Source organism: Zalophus californianus, chromosome 1, assembly GCF_009762305.2.
Source record: "Zalophus californianus isolate mZalCal1 chromosome 1, mZalCal1.pri.v2, whole genome shotgun sequence".
In the NCBI taxonomy this organism is placed as follows: Eukaryota; Metazoa; Chordata; class Mammalia; order Carnivora; family Otariidae; genus Zalophus; species Zalophus californianus.
Genome location: NC_045595.1, coordinates 130,213,778 through 130,233,766, shown reverse-complemented (window position 1 = coordinate 130,233,766; position 19,989 = coordinate 130,213,778). Strand labels below are relative to the sequence as shown.

Here is a 19,989-nt window from a genome sequence, read left to right as displayed (position 1 = left end):
TCTACGTCCATGAAGCTTACTATCAGCACGTTCAGGGTCAGAACTGTGTATATGCTCTCATACACCTTGTGTGTGTGCGCGTGATGTGGTGCGTGCTGAGAACTGATTGACAGCAATAGGCTCCATGATCCTCATCTTGCTAGGTGTCCTAGAAGATGGGGAGAAGGGTATGAGGAGAGAGGGATGTTACACTTCCCATGTTAACACTATTATTATTTTTAGTATTTATTTATAAAACCTCGGCAATTGTTAGTTTATTACTATCATCCAGGACGCAGATGTTCAGTATTTCTCTTACTCATCATCATCATCTTCTTCATCTTCCTCTTCCTCCTCCTCCTCTTCATCTTCCTCCTCTTCCTTCTTTTTCTTATGCTTTTCAGCCTTGACAACTCCCTTTTTTGCCGCATCAGGCTTCCCTTTCGCTTGATATGCAGCAATATCCTTTTCATATTTTTCCTTCAGCTTAGCAGCCTTCTTTTCATAAGGCTGCTTGTCATCTGCAGCAGTGTTATTCCACATCTCTCCCAGTTTCTTTGCAACATCACCAGTGGATCGGCTGGGATGTTCTCCTTTGATTTCTGGGTGATACTCAGAACAAAACAAGAAGAAGGCCGAAGGAGGCCTCTTGAGTGCATTGGGATCCTTGAACTTCTTTTTTGTTTCCCTTTTAGGGGGGATATAAGTTTTCATTTCTCTTTCATAACAGGCCTTGTCCGCCTTTGCCATGTCTTCAAATTTTCCTTTCTCTTTAGCAGATATGGTCTTTCATCTTTCTGAGCATTTCTCAGAAAACTCTGAGAAGTTGACTGAAGCATGTGGGTGCTTCTTCTTGTGCTCCTCTCGGCAAGTTTGCACAAAGAATGCATATGATAACATTTTGCCTCTCGGCTTCTTAGGATCACCTTTGCCCATGTTTAATTATTTTCCTCAGTGAGGCAGAGTCGCCCAGTGCCCGTCTGGCTCTCACTTGCCCCAGTGCTGTCTCTGTGGAGCTCAATGTACTGCAATGGCTGTAATAATACTATTACTATTTATCACAAGGGCAAATTATAGGAGAAGGCCGAGTCCCTATGTAGCCAGCATTTCAAAAAGGAATTGGTACTTCCAAGTAAAGAGAACGTGCATGCTTCCTGATAGAGGACTCTTTTCCCTGGCTTTGTGTAGAAATGCCTAAATATCCCTTCTGTTGTCAACAGTTCTGACACCACATGTGTGGGTTTTCGACACCAAGCAATTCTCCAGTTCTCTGTCAACACCAACTGGATGTCCTATACTTTAATTCAACTCTGGTACTAACTACTCAGAGTTAAGAGAACTCATAGTCCCATAAGCCTGCCCCCAACTTAACATGCCAATTGCAAGTAGTGGGTCCCCAGGTAACCCACACTTTGATCTGACTTGACTACAAACCAGGGGTTCCCATGACCCCCTCCCCAGGTTTAGTAATTTGTTGTAAGGGCTCACAGGACTCAGGAAAACACTTTACTTACCATGACCAGTTTATTATAAAGGATATAAATATACAGCTTGATGAAGAGGTACATAAGGTGAGATCCAGACAAGTCCTGAGTGCAGGAGCTTCTGTCCCAGTGGAGTTTGGGGTGTGCCACTTTCCTGGCACGTGAATACATTCACCAACCTGGAAGGTCTTGGAATCCTACTATCTTAGGTTTTTTATGAAGGTTTTCCATTATGTAGGCACAAATGATTAAATCATTGGCCATTGATGATTACTGAATTTCTAGCCCTTCTCCCCTCCTTAAAGGTCAGGAATGGGTACTGAAAATTCCAACCTTCTAATCACATGATTGGCTCCTCTGGCAACTAACTCATCCAAAGCTATCCAGCAGCCAGCACTTTAGCACAAACTCAGGTAGGGTTGGAAGGGGCTTATTTTGAATAACAAGACACCTCTCACCCCTATCACTCAGGAAATTACTAGGGTTTTTGGAGTTCTGTGCGAGGAACTGGGCATGAAAATAAAATATAAATTTGTTATTATATTTCGGTTCCATTTATTCTTGTTTTGTTTAAATTTTCCCTTTCTTAAAAGTAGGCAACTAATCACAATGACCACTTACTATGGGAGGAGGTGATTAACTAATGAGGGTTAAACTTCTTTGAAGTTCTTGGAGAAGACTGCTTTGGAAGAGAAAGCCTTATTAGTGTTAAAAGTGTTAATTACCTTTTTTGTAATGGTTACTTTTTCTAAATAATTATAAACAAATTCTGAGATTTTCACCCCCCCATCCCCCCATTAAAAAAATTAAATATCATATCTATGTCTCCTGTATAGAGCTGCCAATTCTGGAGTCTTTGTTGAAGCTGGGGGTCACTTGCTGTTAGTCAGCTGGTCTTTACCTCTAACATTGTAGAGCCCTTCACAGTCCAGCAAGCGTGTTCATGGACGTTGTCCCCCTGGACCCTGTGGTGACCTAGTGAAGGACGCTGAGGCTTGGGTGGCTGGGGCTTTGAGGTTTGCCATGATGTGATTCTGCTGTTCAGTGAGCTGAACACCCTGGTCCAGACTTACTTTGTGCTTTTGCAGTCTTCCCCCTCCACATCTGCCTGTGGAGGGGACACTGGGCTATGCATCATTGCCTTGCTCACCCCCAACTCTTCCTATCAATGGTAGGTGAGTCTATGCCACAGAGAGGTCTTCTCAACTGAACAACAGCATCTTAAGATTTTGTATGATTATTTTCCAAAAGGGTCTCAACGATGGGTTTTGAGTCTTCTTTCTTCTTCCTATGCCCTGTTTTCTTTATTTCCTGGAGGGTGAAGAATAAAGAGGGTGAAATGAAAAGCAATATTGTAACCAGAGAATGTGAGGCATATGGTAGATGGTCAATACGGAGGTGATGAATAGATGAATGCATAACAGTACTTGCCATCCATACTGGAAGGCAGTGTGTGTAAAGGTGGTGGTGTGAGCTTTGTACCCACACTAACTGGGTCTGAATCTCAGAGGTTCCACATAGTAGCTGGGAGACCTGGCAAGTGACTTGAATCTCTCTGCCTCAGTTTTCTTATCTGTAAAATAGGGATAAAACTACCTTTATAAAGTTGTGAGGATTAAATGAGTCAATAAATAATAAGTGTGAAGAATAGTATCAAAGTGCATTTCCATATGTATCTCATTGTATCCTAACAGCCACCTGATGATCTAACCAAAACAGGTATTTCTGACTCTTACAGTGGAGGGATCTCAAGTTCTCGGGGATGGTAAATACTAGAGAGGTGTCTAAAATTCCGCTCCGACTCCAAAGTTTAATCTTCTAGATCAGAGTTGTTTGTTCAGTTTTGAAGATGATGAAAAGACAAAAAAAGCAATTAGCTTTGACTTCAGTCAAATGTACAGGTCTTACATGAGGACAAAATCGCTTTCTGTAGTCAAGTGAGATGAAAAGAGTTTGTATGGGGGTGCCTGGGTGGCTCAGTCTGGTAAGCTTCGACTCTCGCTTTTGGCTCAGGTCATGATCTCAGGGTTGTGAGATCGAGCCCCGGCATCGGGCTCCGCACTCAGCACAGAGTCTGCTTGGGATTCTCTCTCTCTCCCTCTCCCTTTCCCCTGCCCATCTCTAAAATAAATACAGCTTTAAAAAAAGAGGTTGTATGAAGTAACAAAGATGAGAACTGGTAGTCTGCAGAAATAGTGAGCCCTTATCAAAACACCTCAGTGACTCCAGGGAAGAGGCAAAGAAGCAGTATAGAATGACTGGGGAAAAAATCAATCAATCCAATTTAACACTAAATAATACCTTCTTTATTCGTTAGTGTCAGCACTGAGATTTTGCTGAAAAATCGCTTTGCTCTAAAATGGCCTAATTTTTCCTTTTAATTTGCATTTCCTTCCTGCCCAGATGTAACTGGCTGCAGCCCAGCGGCAGTTCCACTAAAACAACTGAGCTCCAGCACCTCAATTTAGATCTTGGAACTGTCCTTTTACGTTTGTTTCTTTGCATAATTTGTCAAACTTTGCAAGCTGCACACCCAAAGCCTGCCAACAAAGAACAGGAAGTTTGGGCCATCCTTCTGGGTTGACTGTTATCTTACTGGTTTTTCAGCAACTGGAATCAAGCCCTGGTGAAAGTATTAACATATTAGCAGCTTGGAATTGTGCTCCAGGCTCCTGGGCAATGAATTAAAAAAAAAAAAAAAAAAAAAAAAAAAAAAGCCTGAGCAGCAAGGAGACTTGGGCACATTATTTATACATTTGGTGAGCTCATTCACTCACCCAGGGAAATCAGGCGCACAGCCGCCCGCCTAAGGTTAATTTTATTTTCTTTTCAGCCAGGAACAGGGTGTGCTATTACACACAGAGAGGAATGAGGACTTTTTAATTGGCAAAGAGGAACTTCTGCTGCATAAGGAAATATGCCGGTCGCTGGAGGTCAATAGAAGTGCTTTAGGATTTTAAAATCCTACCGTGTTCACAGTTTAATGTGAAATCCTCCAAATTGCTGGGATTCAAAAAACCCTTGCATTAACTGTTTAGAAACAGAAGAGGGCATCTCATCATGCCTTATTTCATGTGTGTGTGTGTGTGTGTGTGTGTGTGTGTGTGTGTGTGTGTGTGTGTGTGTGTGTGTCTGTGTTTTAAGAATGAAAAGGAAGCTGGTCTTTGAATGAAAATGAGCAGCGTTTCCTTTTCAGAAAGAATGAATGAAAATATTCTGTTAATGTTTTCAAAAGCTTAATTATGACTAAAACACTGGATTTGTCTTCTAGTTTCAAGAGATCTGAATTTTAGCTGGAGACTAGCTGTATTAAGGTTTATTATATCATAAAGTGGCTGTCAAATACGATGCCTTTAGATTTTAAGCAAAATACCACATGGATACCCTTCTCCCCCCACTGGCTAGGAAGCTCCCATTAGGTAACCCCCACCCCCTTACTTCCTGTCTTCAAATTCTAGTTTTTCTCAAAATTTAATCTTTCTAAGGGTTTGTGAATCTTCTAAAATTGTATGCAAAATGTGTGTTTGTGTATTTTTCTAGAGGAGGTTTGTAGTTGTAAACATACCATCTTCTCTCTTTCTCAGGTTAAATCCCTAGAAGTTTCCATGTTTAATTCTACCTTGTACTAGTTGGTTCTTTACTCTAGATACTGTGTATATTTAAAGGTTCGGTTTGGGATACCCTGGACAAAGTCTGTTATAATAAACACCACTGAACTGAAAAATCTCAGGATTTGCTTAATAATTTTAAACAGCCATTGTGGAATATAGCAACAAGCCTTTTGAAAATCTTTGGTATTCTTGGTATTAAGTTCTTGTCAGAGCCGAAACAAACTATTTTTTTAATCTAATCTAGTCACTTCACTTACTGGTCTAAGAGAGGAGCAGTGTTCTGTGCAGGGTTACCCTGGCAGGGTGTCAGCGTTCAGGATTAGATTCCAGTCTTTGACCTTTTGCTCTCCCCTTTATTTCCCTCGGTCTTGCTTGGTCCAAAGCTTGCATTGGTCTAAATATACATGGGACTCTTTTTTGCACTGCTCATGCATATGTGTGTTTTATAGTTTTGTGGGTATATTTTATTTTCTAAGTGAATACTTTAAAAGCAGAAAAATATATTTTGTTTCTTTTCCAGTTGTCCTAAATTATTTAATCCAGCAGGGCTTAATTTAGTTTTATGAAAAGGTGAATTTAATGTGGGCAAGGTGAGTTTGGAAGAAGGGAGGGTTTGTTGGACAGAGTAGGGTAGCAAAAATTGGTTCTGATTTGACCCCTGGACTTTTTAGAATACTTGTTATATGGCAGGAACTTAATGTTAATTGTTTTATTAATGTCTTCTTTAGTGGCCACATTTAAAACTCACAACTGCCTGTTGTAGCACCCTCTCTATTTCCATGGAAGCATCTAGAACATCCAAGTTGGTAATTTTCTAAGAACCATTAAACTTTCAGGAGAAAAAAAATTCATAAAAGTTATAGGAGATGTCTCATTCCTGAAGCTTACCCTTAATCCCTGAGCCCCAGGACTGGAGTAAAGATGAGGAATATTTGTAGGTTACTTTAGTAGATAATTAAAAAAAATACTTTTACATTTTGATGTGGCTATTTTGACTTGATTGGTCAAATCAGTCAATATAGTGTCTTGCTTTGCTCTGGGAGTCTCCTGTAGATCTTATAAATTGCCCTGGAGTTGAAAGTAGAGCCTTTGGGAACCAGAATGGCCTAGGAAGGGTTCTTCATGTGTGGGTTAGGGCTGAAGTGCAAGGATCTCTCTGTCCTGCTGGGCAATGTTTCAGCATATAGGTTGCTTCCAGGAGAGATCATTAAGACTCATTATACTTTTTTCAATGATATTCATGTCCATGTATTTCCCCTTAGGGCATTTATGGAATGCATATGTGACAATATAATAGTTGCTTAGGTTCTCTTCTTTATAAAATTACAATCGGTGCTTTGTGCATTCCTTTATATTAAGTACATGATTTATTTTCTTTCCTTTCCGTGCCCCATATCACACCCCCACCCTGCCATCATCCATAAGCCCCTGACCATCCAAGTAGAGGTTTTGGGGCAATGAGAAGGAAGTTTGTTGTAAGCACTTCCTTTCGGAAGGGAAAAAGTCAGAGGTAGAAACGTGAGCTCAAAGGACTTCTAGTTAGATGGGACATCAATATTTGTAGAGCCATGAGGGGGACTTCATAATTGTTATTGTTTTTAGGGGCGCCTGGATGACTCAGTTGGTTAAGCGTCTGCTTTCAGCTCAGGTCATGATCCCAGGGTCCTGGGGATTGAGCCCTGCATCAAGCTCCTTGCCCAGCAGAGAACCCGCTTCTCCCTCTCCCTCTGCCTGCCACTGCCCCTGCCTGTGCTCTCTCTCTCTCTCTCTGTCAAGTAAATAAATAAAATAAGTAATTGTTACTGTTTTTAACAAGTTATTTGTTTATTTTTAAATTAGGACTGTGTAGGCAAAGTGAGGAATTTGGAGAGTTGATGTATGTAGATATTTAGACATTTCGGGACCTGAGCTCTACTACCTGCTTTATAAGGTTAAAAAAAATTAGGACCTGAATTATCAAGGCAAATTAACTGTCTACATTAGTTCAATTTCTTCAATAATTGCTTTGCTATTTAATTTTAATTGTGTAGACATAATTTCGTCAAAGTGTTTATATGTATTCTGGGGGTTGATAATTTTACAGAGTATGATTGCCAATTACACTGACACTGGACAAGGTGGGAATGTTTATAAGGGCAGTTCCTTTCTTATAATAATAATAGCGAACACATTGTCAAAAACCAAACTCTGCTTACTGAATAAAACAAAGCAGAACAATGAGTTTATTGCAAAGCTTTTGACCTTCAAGCTTGGAAACTCAAGGCTACGGGAGCAATGAGTTCTGAGCTGCTCACAGACTATGGGATTTTCATAGGATAAACATGGAAGTTATTTGACTTTGTCAGCTAACTGGTTGCCTAGTGGTCTTCTTGCTTATTTGGATCGGGGTAGCTGAGTCAGGAGGATAAGGAAGTTCAGAGGTGGCATGAACAGATTTGGTGTTTGAGGATTGGCTGGTGTCCTCTGATGATTTCTGAGAAGAGCTATAAGTATCTAATGGAATAGGTTTCTTTTATTCCCCTGCGTTGAACATCTTTGTTCTGTCCTTGACATAAGGGACTCCATTTTAGTTTGGTTCTATAATGTATATAATGTTTACTACTTACCAGGCACCATTCTGAGCACTTAATTTTACCCTCAAATGACCCTACAAGGTAGATGCTATTATTATCTTCATTGTACCAAAAGGACAGCTGAATCTCAGAGACTTAAATAATTTGCCCAAGACCACAAAATACATAATGGCAAAGTCAGGATTTGAGCTTAAGTATCTTGCTCTAGAATCTGGGCATGTGACTATTAGACTATATAATCGATTTACCTTTGGACAGCTTCTTGATTCCCTTCTGGCATAGGCCATCCGGACAAGCAAGAACCCCACAATCTTGAATTATTTTTATTTCAAGAGATTATTTGGTTCTCATCTAGTAATAAAAAGTGGTGATCACAAACTCAAATGTCTAGACAGGGCCAGATAGGGAGCATTATTAAGTGAGTAGGATTGGGCAAAGGATGATCAAACATCCCCTCTTAGTTTCTATTTTTTCTTCCCATTTAAAATAGACATTTTTAGAGGAAATATTTCTCTGCCATAGAAAGGAAAATAATGCAAGTGAAATGATTAGTGGTAGCTGATGTTGGTTCTTCGTGTTAGGGAGGCTACCGGGACGGGTGGGGATTCCATATGGAAGGTTGCTTGCCTTGTTTAAAAAGGGCAGACAGGGCGCCTGGGTGGCTCAGTTGGTTAAGCGTCCGCCTTCAGCTCAGGTCATGATCCCAGGGTCCTGGGATCGAGCCCCACATCGGGCTCCCTGCTCAGTGGGGAGTCTGCTTCTCCCTCTCCCTCTACCTGCCACTCCCCCTGCTTGTGCATGTGTGTGCTCTCTCTCTCTAGCAAATAAATAAATAAAATCTTTAAAAAAATAATAGAAAGGGTGGACATTTTAGGTCTGATATCACCAGATCTTTTCTCAAAAAAAAAAAAAAAAAAAAGGAAAGGCAGGTACTCATATTTTTGTATGAAATATGTACATTTTTAATTATTAGCTCCATATTTAAAAAGTTATAATAGAGCTAAATAAAACCTATTCATCCATAGGCTACCAACTTGTAGCATCTGAAGAGGGAATATCTTGTGGTTGTGTTTATGGATATGTGCAGGTGAAAGAATAGATGAGAAAATAGACTTCCTTTGTACCTTAATAGCCCTGAAGTCAATAATAACTGATTACATTTATCACCTTGGAGCTGGACTGTATTATAAATAGGAGTGGTTTTCAATGACTTGGCTTCCTAGTCAGAGAAAGAAGAGCTACGGAAACTTCATAATAACAGGTTTATAGATTTATAAAGTAAAAAAAAAAACAACTTCATAAATATTTAAAGTGAATCAATATGGTCCATGGATAATAATAACAGGCAAATACTTTTCTCTGTGCATACAGAGTGATCTGCAATTGCTGTAGCAATTTGCAACTTGATGGATGGATTATTCTATGTAGATTTTGAACTCTTCCTTTTATTCTGTAAAATATAGGCTTAGGCGATTCTACCCTTTTCTTTTACTATTGAGATATTGAGATGTGTAGACAATAAACATGCTTGAAGGAAAAGAGAAATGAAATTGTTGTCAATTCCTGCTCCATCCAGTCCCATCCTAACTGTGCAGAGTGCGCATTTCTGGAGACTTCTCTTTCCTTCCACTAATGAGAGTACAGTTGCAATGTGGCAATGGCTCCTTTAAAGTGAATATTAGAGACTGGGGAGTGAGGCTTTTGCAATGGTACAGGGACAGGCATAGCAAATCCTCTTCCCCCATAACAGTAGTAAACCTGGATAATACTACCAAAAACAACCTTGTTAGAAACCCGGAAATTGACTAATGGCATACAACAAATTGATAAGTGTTTATTTAATGAGAACTGCTGAGCCTCCAGTATAAGCGATGGAGTCTGGGCTGCTCCTGTTCTGTCGTCTGTAGTTCTATCATGTGATAATTTGGCCAGGGTGGTGAGCCATGAACAAGGGGAGCTTAGCTGGCGGAGGGGCCTGATTTGATTTGGAGATGGGAGTGCAAAACCCCATGCTCTCAATTATTGTCAGAAATAGTCAACAAATAAACAAGGAAGGCTCATGATGCAGCTAGCTTAAGTGGTGCTCCTAGGTGGGATAAGCAAGGAACCAAGAGACTGGCAAGAAATGTAACAGGGAGATGAAGGGAATGAGATAGCCATAGCACAACTTGGTAAGCTCCCCCTTGTCCCTGATGCTCTGGAAGAAGGCCTGCATGCCCAAAGCTGTGCTCATGCTCAGGAGTTCTCCACAAATCCCTGGGTGAATTTGAGGCCTTTAGCTAAGAGGTAAAAGTTGGAACAGGCTTGAAAAACAATCTGCCTTGTGTACTGGGTTGACCAGTGTCCACCCAAAGGTTAAGTCCAAGTCCTAACCCCAGGCACCTGTGAATGTGACCTTATTTGGAAATAGAGTCTTTGCAGATGTAATTATGTGAAGGTTCTTGAGATACTCCTGAATTTAGAGTAGACCCTAAATCAGTGACTGTTTCTTTTTTAAAAAATTTTTTATTAACATATATTATTTGTTTCAGGGGTACAGGTCTGTGATTCATCAGTCTTACACAATTCACAGTGCTCACCATAGCACATACCCTCCCCATTGTCCATCACCCAGCCACCCCATCCCTTCCACCCCCTCCACTCCAGGAACTCTCAGTTTCTTTCCTGAGATTAAGAGTCTCATATGGTTTGTCTCCCTCTCTGGTTTCATCTTGTTTCATTTTTCCCTCCCTTGCCCTGTGATCCTCTGCTTTGTTTCTCAAATTCCACATATCAGTGAGATGATATGATACTTGTCTTTCTCTGATTGACTTATTTCGCTTAGCATAATACCCTCTAGTTCCATCCATGTCATTGCAAATGGCAAGATTTCATTTTTGATGGCTGCATAATATTCCATTGAAGATATATATATATATATATATATATATATATATATATATATATATACACACACATACATACACCACATCTACTTTATCCATTAATCTATTGATGGACATCTAGGCTCTTTCCATAGTTTGGCTATTGTGGACATTGCTGTTATAAACATTGGGGTGCACGTACCCCTTCAGATCCCTACATTTGTATCTTTGGGGTAAATACCCAGTAGTGCAATTGCTGGGTCGTAGAGTGGCTCTATTTTCAACTTTCTGGGGAACCTCCATACTGTTTTCCAGAGTGGCTGCACCAGCTTGCATTCCCACCAACAGTGTAGGAGGGTTCCCCTTTCTCCACATCCCCACCAATATCTGTCATTTCCTGTCTTGTTAATTTTAGCCATTCTGACTGGTGTGAGGTGGTGTCTCATTGAGGTTTTGATTTGGATTTCCCTGATGCTAAGTGATGTTGAGCACTTTTTCATGTGTCTGTTGGCCATTTGGATGTCTTCTTTGCAGAAACGTCTGTTCATATCTTCTGCCCATTTCTTGATTGGATCATTTGTTCTTTGGGTGTTGAGTTTGATAAATTCTTTATAGATTTTGGATAGTAACCCTTTATCTGATATGAATGACTGTTTCTTTTTAAGAGAAAGGAGAGGGGGAATTTAAGACACATAGACACAAAGGAGAAACACGGAGGAGAAGGCCAAGAGAAGGTGGAAGCAGAGAATGGAAGGCTGGATCTACAAACACAGGAGAATAGGGATTGTTAGCACCTACCACAAGCCGGGAGAGAGACATGGAACAGACACTCCTCTCAGCCTCCAGAAGGGCCCAGCCCTGCTGACATCTCAATTTCAGATATCTGGTCTCCAGAACTATGAGAGAATACATTTCTATTGTTATAGGCCACCAAATTTGTGGAAATTTGTTACAGTAGCTCTAGGAAATGAATACACTTGGTGTTGGAAATGCACAAATGAAAATGTCCATTTCCCATGATGGAAGGGGCGGGGGTGGGGGTGGAAGTTAGGCTCAGAGAGACCTGTCTTGTCTGGTTTCTCTTGTCTGGTTTCTGGATCCACCAAATACTAGTTTGTGATCCTGACATTGAACCTCTGTAAACCTCAGTTTCCTTATCTGTAAAATGGGCCTCTTTACAGAAGCCTTCCTCTAAGCCCATCCGGTAATAAACTCTGGTTCTCCAGGCAAACTTTCCCTTTCTCCCTCTACTCAAATCCTTATGTTGAACTATTTTTGTTTATTTATTTATTTTTCAAGATTTTATTTATTTTTCAACAGAGAGAAATAGCGAGAGCAGGAACACAAGCAGGGGGAGTGGGAGAGGGAGAAGCAGGCTCCCCGCGGAGCAGGGAGCCCGATGTAGGGCTCGATACCAGGACCCCGAGATCATGACCTGAGTCGAAGGCAGACGCTTAACGACTGAGCCACCCAGGCGCCACGAACTATTTTTGTACATAAGCTACCTCCTGCGTTTCAAAATTCCCATTATGCCGTTTCACTTTGACGAAAGACCTACATTGGTGCCTGTTTCTAACTGAAATCTCAAAAGAATTTTTGATTTTACCACAAAAGGTGAATGCGTTATTCAGCGTTACTTTGCAACAGAGCCGAGCTGTCCTAGAGGCAGCACATCACGAGCAGCGAGAGTTGCCCTGCCCCTCTCCCGCCCCAGGAACTGCACTCTGTGTCTCGGCCTCAAGCTGCCATGGCTTTGACCTGTGCCTGTGACCTGTGTTTTATCTGGATGTATCGTGTGCATCTGGTAGCAAGATGTGCTCGAAGGTATCAGAAAAGCCTGAGAGAGTTATTTTTTTGGGTCTGGAAATACTAAAAAAATTTCCTTATAAATTAATGGTAATTGCTTCTTTGCTTTACAACCATTTTGGCTTAGTGAAAGATTTTATAGGAATACTTTGCTTTCCAGATAGCGGGGGAAATCTGTATTTGATTCTATTAGACTGAAAATTCTCTAAGGGCAGAGACTATATTTACCTTGGTGGTCACAGTATCTATAACATAGTAGTTAGGTGTAATCAATCCATGCTTGTAAGGTTGATATGAGGAGTAAGTCTGGTACTTTGTAGCAATGGTACCTATGATTATTATTTATGTTTGTCTTTAGGGTTTGTATTCCCCCTTTTTATTTTTAGCTACACCTGTGTACATCCATCAGGAAAAAGGCAGCATTTGAACTGTTCTTTGAGCAATGTGTAGGCCTTAGGCTGGTGGAGAGTTTCAGGGAGGTTGCTCCAGGTGAAAGAAATAATAGGACCCATCAAGGTCTGCTCACAGGTTGCTAGGAGCCTACCTGCTTGGAGGGGAAGCTGAAACCTTGCCTAAAAAATGCCAAGCTGTACTGTAAATCCCTTCTTTCTTAAAGCGTGGTGTGCAAACTTTACAAAATAGAGTCCACATTTCTGCACATATGCTTTATGCTTATTAAACTTCTTAGTTCATACACCTGCCCTTCATGTGTTTGTGGTCTAGGGTCGTATGTGGTAAAACCAAATGGGATCACAGATCTCAGAAAGACACCAGCTGTCTGAATCTGGGATTATGTCCAGTTATAGATAGTGACTGGGCACAGAATTAACTAGCAAAATTAAGGGGTAGAGGGCTTGGGTATTTGAGGAAAAGAAGGAAAGAGTGCCAAGAAACCCAAGTGCTACAAATTAACCCTCCAGGAACAAAAGCAGTGGAAAGCTGTAGGCAACTGCAATTGATGGCAATAAATCTGGTCTGAAAGGAAATGTATGAAATGGTAATGAGGAAAATACAGGAAAAAGCCTGTTTTGATAAGCGAACACCCCTCTGAATCAGAGCTGTGCCCCTTCCTTTAAAAAATAATTTAAAATGGGGGCGCCTGGGTGGCATAGTTGGTTAAGCATCTGGCTCTTGATTTTGGCCAGGTCATGATCTCAGCCCAGCATGGAGTCTGCTTAAGATTCTTTCTCTCCCTCTGCCCAACCCCCTGCCCCCGCTACCACCCTCACTCTCTTGTGCTCTCTCTCTCTCAAATAAATAAATAAATCTTCAAAAAAAATAATAATTTAAAAATTTCACTTTTTAAGGAAATTATTTGTGGAAAAATGTGAGTTAAATTTATAAAACAAATAATAATTTAAAAATTTCACTTTTTAAGGAAATTATTTGTGGAAAAATGTGAGTTAAATTTATAAAACAAGAACACTACAACAAAAACTTATGATGTACTATATGCTGGCTAACCGAACATAAAAAAAAAACAAGTACGAAAATAAAGCTAGCATGTAAAAGGTTTTTTTGTGTGTGTACACGTCATAACAAGCTTAATGTGCTTTTCTTTAAGAAAGCATCATATCTTGTTTAACTTTCTGGAATCATAAAAATTATCAGTAGAATTAGAAAGCTACTTAATTGTTATTTTGGTAAAAAATTATTACACATGTAATACATATAAGTGCATATAAGTGGCAGAAAAATTTAAAGCTCTAGCTAAGCATACATTTTTTTTTCAAAATTACTCATTTCCTGCCACCGAAAGGTAGCAGCATAAATGTTTTCATGTGGATCCTCCTAGATAATTATATGTATCACGCTAAATGGACTTCCACACTCTTGTTAAATGCTTGAGATTCCTTTGAATATTGTACAGTGATCATTTTCAGTCCTGGTTAGAGGGGTTTAATTTAGGTAGACATGTATGTATTTCTTTAAGTTGCTCAAATACCTTACTTGCTGTTGACGAGGGTTTATTTATCTGCCTGTCTGGATAGCTGGCTAGCGTTCCTGGATCCGGACCCCTTCCGACATTTGGGGCAGTGCTGTGGCAGAGCTTGCCTTCCATGGGAGAAGATGAAAAGCCCGGATGCATGTTCCTCAACCTGCCTTGCAGCTAGGGCTTGGGCGCAGGGCCTCCCTTGGACCGTTCTTTGAACCCTGAAGCAATAACCAGGGCTAGTAGAGAATCCAGTCTGGGGAGATGGCGGTGGGTGGCACTGCGCAGGCTCCAGAGCACACTGGCTGCTGTGGTGGTGACGCCGTCAGTCCAGCCTGTCGCCTCATTTCCGTTGTGGTCTCGGCTGCTACCTCACTTCCCTTGTTCCTGCCTGTTTTCCTAGCCCGTTTCTCTATGGTTTCTGGTGATTCTGGAAACTACCCGGAAATTTTTTTAAAAAATCCTTTTCCTTTGTACATCAGCCAGTCTTTCGTTACTTGGAACGAAGAACTCGGATTGATGGAGCGCCCCTCTCCGTTCCACCCAGAAAGTGAAAGGCCTACCTGTGTTTAGGAAGCTAGTGAGCCATCTGAACTTTAACCATCTTCAGGGAGCCTAGAAATGTAGACTAGGAAGAGCTTTGGAGATGGTCTTGTCATGTGCATATACTGAGGGTATTTATTGGCCTGCAGCAAAGAGAGCTAGAAGGCCTGTCACCTGCTAGCTGCAGGATATTAGGAAAATCGGGGAGTTCCCTGGGTAAATATGTATGTGTATGTGTGTATGTGTATGTAAATGACCTCTAAAGTGACGGAGTCAGACTTGAGTTTCCTTCAGATTTGGAATTCTATGACTTTTAAGCAGATCCGGAAATGTTAGACTGCAGACCATAGCTCCTTATTCTGAATTCTCAGTCCCAGTAATTGCACAATGCCAAGTAAGTATAAATAATAATTAAAACATCAAGGAGGCATACAGGGAGTAAATCTACATCCTTCTTTTGAAAGTTTGAGCTCATTTGATCTTTTGGTGATTCAGTAACTGCACAGATATCCAGATGGAATAATTTATATGGACAAAGGAGCACTGTGTGTTCTGTTCATTGCTAAAGACATAAATTAGTCTTTCACAATAGTAAGTTATTAGTTTCCTGTATTGTAGCTTCTCAACTTATAAAAGGAAGTTCTTAAATGCTTAACACACATAGTATGTCCTTCCCAAGAGCACCTCAAGGACCCCCAAAATCTTACCTCAGGTGAAACCCTGAAGATTAAAACTGGCCATAGTTGACCTGTGTGTTCCTAGTCGGGCACAGGCAGTCACCTTTACAGTGTTCCGTTGATGTTTGGAGAATGAGTATTCGTCTGCTTCCTGTGTTGCAAAACTTGAGGGTGGCAGAAGCATGAATATTCATAGTATTTTCATGCTAGAAAAGATCTTGTTCAACTTCTGTATTTTAGAGGTGAGAATAAAGAGGCTGGGAGAATAAGTGACTTATCTAAGGTCATACAGGTCATATAGTTATTCAAGTTTAGTGGTAGATTGGAGACTGGAACCCAGAACTTATACCTTAAAGAGTGTGATGGCTGAGACCAAGTTTCTCCAGAATGCTGTTGGAACCCAGAGACTTGTACATAGCAGGCATTCAATCACTAAATGTTGACTATCAATCAATTCCAGCACAGTATAATTTTTGCTATGACATGTGTATTGAGGAATCTGAAAAATATTCAAAGATTTATGTTTTTAAAAATAGGACTGAATATTTTAATTCTGGGAGGCAGTGATTTATTTTAGTACTTAGGTTTAGATGTTTAGATTCAAGTTGCTCAAGTCTGTGACTGTTAATTCTATTGGGAAATAGATGCTAACTGACCCGATGTCTTTCATTCTGAAAGCTCGAGTTGGTGTAGGATGGTGGTGACATTGCTTGTCTCTTTAAATAGTTTATCAGAATATTAATGTTGATGTCGAGCAGGTGTTGGGGCCATTTAAGCGGTGCTCTGATTAATAGGCCATTATTACTCCATCAAGGTATCTGACAAACGCACAGCATGGCTCAGTGATGGTGTTCTTATCCTGGCTGGGGAAGGATTATTTGCTTAGGTTTTGATCTGAAATACTTATGGTGTATTAAATAGCGCTGACACTTATTTGAATGTGACTAAAGCAGAATAGCAAATCTTCTCCAACAGTGTCTGATGACTTGTTAAAATATAATTTATCAGATGAGATTGATAGGTTCTGACAATAATACTCCAATCAAGTTAAAGGGGAGCAGAGATCAAATCCCACCGAGGATAAATTCAGAAGTATATGTCTAGGTTAATTTTAGAATTTGGTAATTATGACACAGCTGATCTGATTTCTTAGATCTCCTCTGCCTGCTTCCATACTTCACTGTCATCTCTTCCCCGTTTAAGGCTCCTCTTTCATTTTCTGCTTTAGTGTGCTGACATTTTCTTCTTTTCCAGCAAGAAGGGATTGGACCTCTTTTCATACATAAAAAAGGAGTCTTTTATATCTTAAGGTTTGCAGTTAGTTCTCTGCAGTTTGAGGTCTATTTAAATAAGATACAATGAAAAAAAAAGTATATTCTTCAATACTTATGGACCCAGAGTTTTCATATTAGGGATATTTTCTGGTAAAAGACAAGTGGTGTTGGATACTCCAGGGAAAGAACTCTGCTCTGAGATTTTTCATGGAGGGATTTCCCCCTTCATGGAGTTTAGACTGCAGCAGGGACCTTTCCCGTGTTCTGTGTTCTACAGAGTGCTGTGAACATTATTTATACATTGATGTTAGCTAGCAGATGGGAGAGGAGCAGAAATGACCTTGGATCTATAGTCACCGCCATGAAAGAAGCTGAAGGGAAGTGGAATGTGTAACTGCCAAAAGAAGATCACATTGTATTTTCAACAAACATTCTGTTGTCTAACATGATAGTAATTCAATCTCTCCATTACCGGGCTCTTCTGTGCAGTGAATAACAACAACAACAACAACAATAATAATAATAACCAGAGGCACTGTGAGATTAAGTCCTTTTTAAAAAACTGGGTTTTCAGAATTAAAAAAAAATTAGTGGAAATCTTTCAAAATTGAAATCGTGTATGAAACCTATGCATTAAACAGAAGAAGCAGAGCTCTTTGCTGCTTCTAGAGTTTGTAGGAGTGGAGGGGCTGAGCCTGGCTTATTTGGCCCCCTGTATGTGCTCTCCCCAGGCCTGGATTCCCTGCACAGTGTTTGCAAACACCCCTTTATAGTTTCAATGAAAATATCCACCTCATTCGGCATCATTTTAATGTAGCATATTTAAAAAATCCAATTCTGATTTGGAAAATATCAATCTATATACTTCATGTATGTTGAGATTCTCTATGAACTAAAATAGAAAACCTATTTTCAGACCTTGCCAGATAACAGTATATTATCTAAGTAGATTGTATAAGTGGTTTCAGTAAGTGGCTTCATTTATGATTACATTTGAAGGTGTCAAAAAGCCTGTGGGCAAAAATATCTCCCTTTTATAACATTAGAAGCCACACCTGAAAGAGAATTCTGTGAGGACCCTTGATTTAAGTGGCTTAAGTAACTACCTTATCTGGGTAGGTAATATATTAGCAGGGAATTCAATACAATGTGAGGGGAATGTGTTGAATGTCTATGATGTGTGAGGTACTGTACTATCTTTCTGGAATACAAAGGTGAGTAGGCATTTCTTTTCCTCAGAAAGTTTATGGTTTGGTAGTGGATCCTGGCAAGTATACACTTACTTAAATGATATAATTCTTGTTCGTGGCAAGAACAACCATTTTGGTGGAATGATACCGGTGCACTTTGGGGAGGCCATGCTGCTGAGAGAGGATGGAGGTCACAGTTCTATGGAATTCACGGGTAAATTGGTGAATTTGATATCAGTCAATGAAATCTATGTCATAAAGATAAGGTAAGGAATATTATAAACAATTGGTTCTTTTTTTTAAAGATTTTATTTATTTATTTGACAGAGAGAGCAAGAGAGCACAAGCAGGGGAAGCAGGAGAAGGAGAGGGAGAAGCAGGCTTCCCGCTGAGCAAGGAGCCCGATGTGGGGCTCGATCCTAGGACCCTGGGATCATGACCTGAGCCAAAGGCAGCTGCTTAACCATCTGAGCCACTCAGGCACCCCAACAAACTTTGTTCCTTCTAGACACTTGAATTTTACACCCCAGTGCTATTGGAGTGTGGCTGGCAGAGACCAGCTGATTGGCTGTCAAGAAATCTAACAGGGTAGAATTTACCTTGGTTAATTTATTCAAATCCAAGATTTAGCCCTTAGCTCTGTAGACTCAGAATCTCTATGTGATCTCCCAGACCTGATGAAACCCAGGGATATTGCCTCAAGTTTGCAAAGCTTGCAAGAGATTGATATTTAAAGCTGTAGTGGAATGACAATGATTAATTTGCTATAAAAATATATCATTGTCAAGTGGACAGTCTGCAGAATGAATTCTCTGTCTGGAGAAAGTTTCAGAATGTTGTTGGGTGATCATGAAATCAGAATAAGAAGAATTAGTTTTGTGATTTAAATATTTAATAGCAACAGGCTCTGATGATGCCATCTTAACGTTAGGCCTATACCTGGTGGTTGATAGGATATTTGGACCTTTGGGTAAAAATTCTGTCTTGGATTTTCTGTCTCCTAATTACCATATTCCCCACTCTGTTCTCCCTGAGGGTATAAATTTCTTGTGTATCTTCCGAGAGACACTCTGTGTATATTATAGCAAATATATATGTGTGTGTGTGTGTATATATATATATATATATATATATATACACATGATGTATATATACATTTAAATGATGGCTAAACACACTATCATGCAACTTGTTTTTTTTCCGCTTAACAATATATATTGAGGACATTTTTCCTATTAGTAAAGTACTTACTCATTATGTTCTTTTTTAACAGCTGCAAAGAATTCTACTGTAGAGAGTGTCATGATTTATTTAACCAGTCCCATAATGACGGGCATTGATTATTTTAAATCTTTTGCTATGACAAACAATGTAGCCATGGAATATCCTCTACCTCTTTGTCAATCTCAGTTGACTGTAGTGGTACCAGTTCCTTTTCTTCTTCAATTTGATGTTCCTCAAGATTTACCCTCTTCACTTCTCACAGTATACTCACTGACCCTGGGAAATCTTCATTCTCTTGACTTTATTTATCATCTATATGCTGATGATTCTTACATCTGTATTTCTAACCCCAATTTGCCCTCTCCTGTCCAGAACTATATGTGAATTGCCTGTGGTATAATTCCATTGGGATGTTCGGCATGAATGTCAAGTTTGTGATGTGTACTTCACTGGCTCTCTTGATATGCACCACGTCCCTGCTCCCATCAAATATGTTCTTCCTCAGTATTCCCTACCTTGATGACTGACACCACAAACTCCCAGTGGCTCAAGGTAGAAAGTTGGAAAAGAGCCTCAACGCCTCCCTTCTCCTCAACATCTTCGTGCAGTCAGTCATCAAGTATTTTGATTTCTCTTCTTGTATACTTTCACATATCTTTTATGTTCCTACAGTCCTGTGGTTCTCAAAGTGTGGTCCCTTGACCAGCAGCATTAACATCACCTGGGAACTTCCTAGAAATGCAAATTCTTGAATCCCCTCCAAAAACATACTGAATAAGAGACTCTATGGTTCATAGGGCCCAGTGGTTTAACAAGTACTCCATGTGATTT

The 19,989-nt window shown here is 40.1% G+C and overlaps 1 pseudogene; it reads right to left on the bottom strand.

The window, feature by feature from the left end:
• Positions 1–294: 294 nt before the first annotated feature.
• On the bottom strand, positions 295–915 carry LOC113918350 (annotated as a pseudogene).
• Between the last annotated feature and the right edge of the window lie 19,074 nt (positions 916–19,989).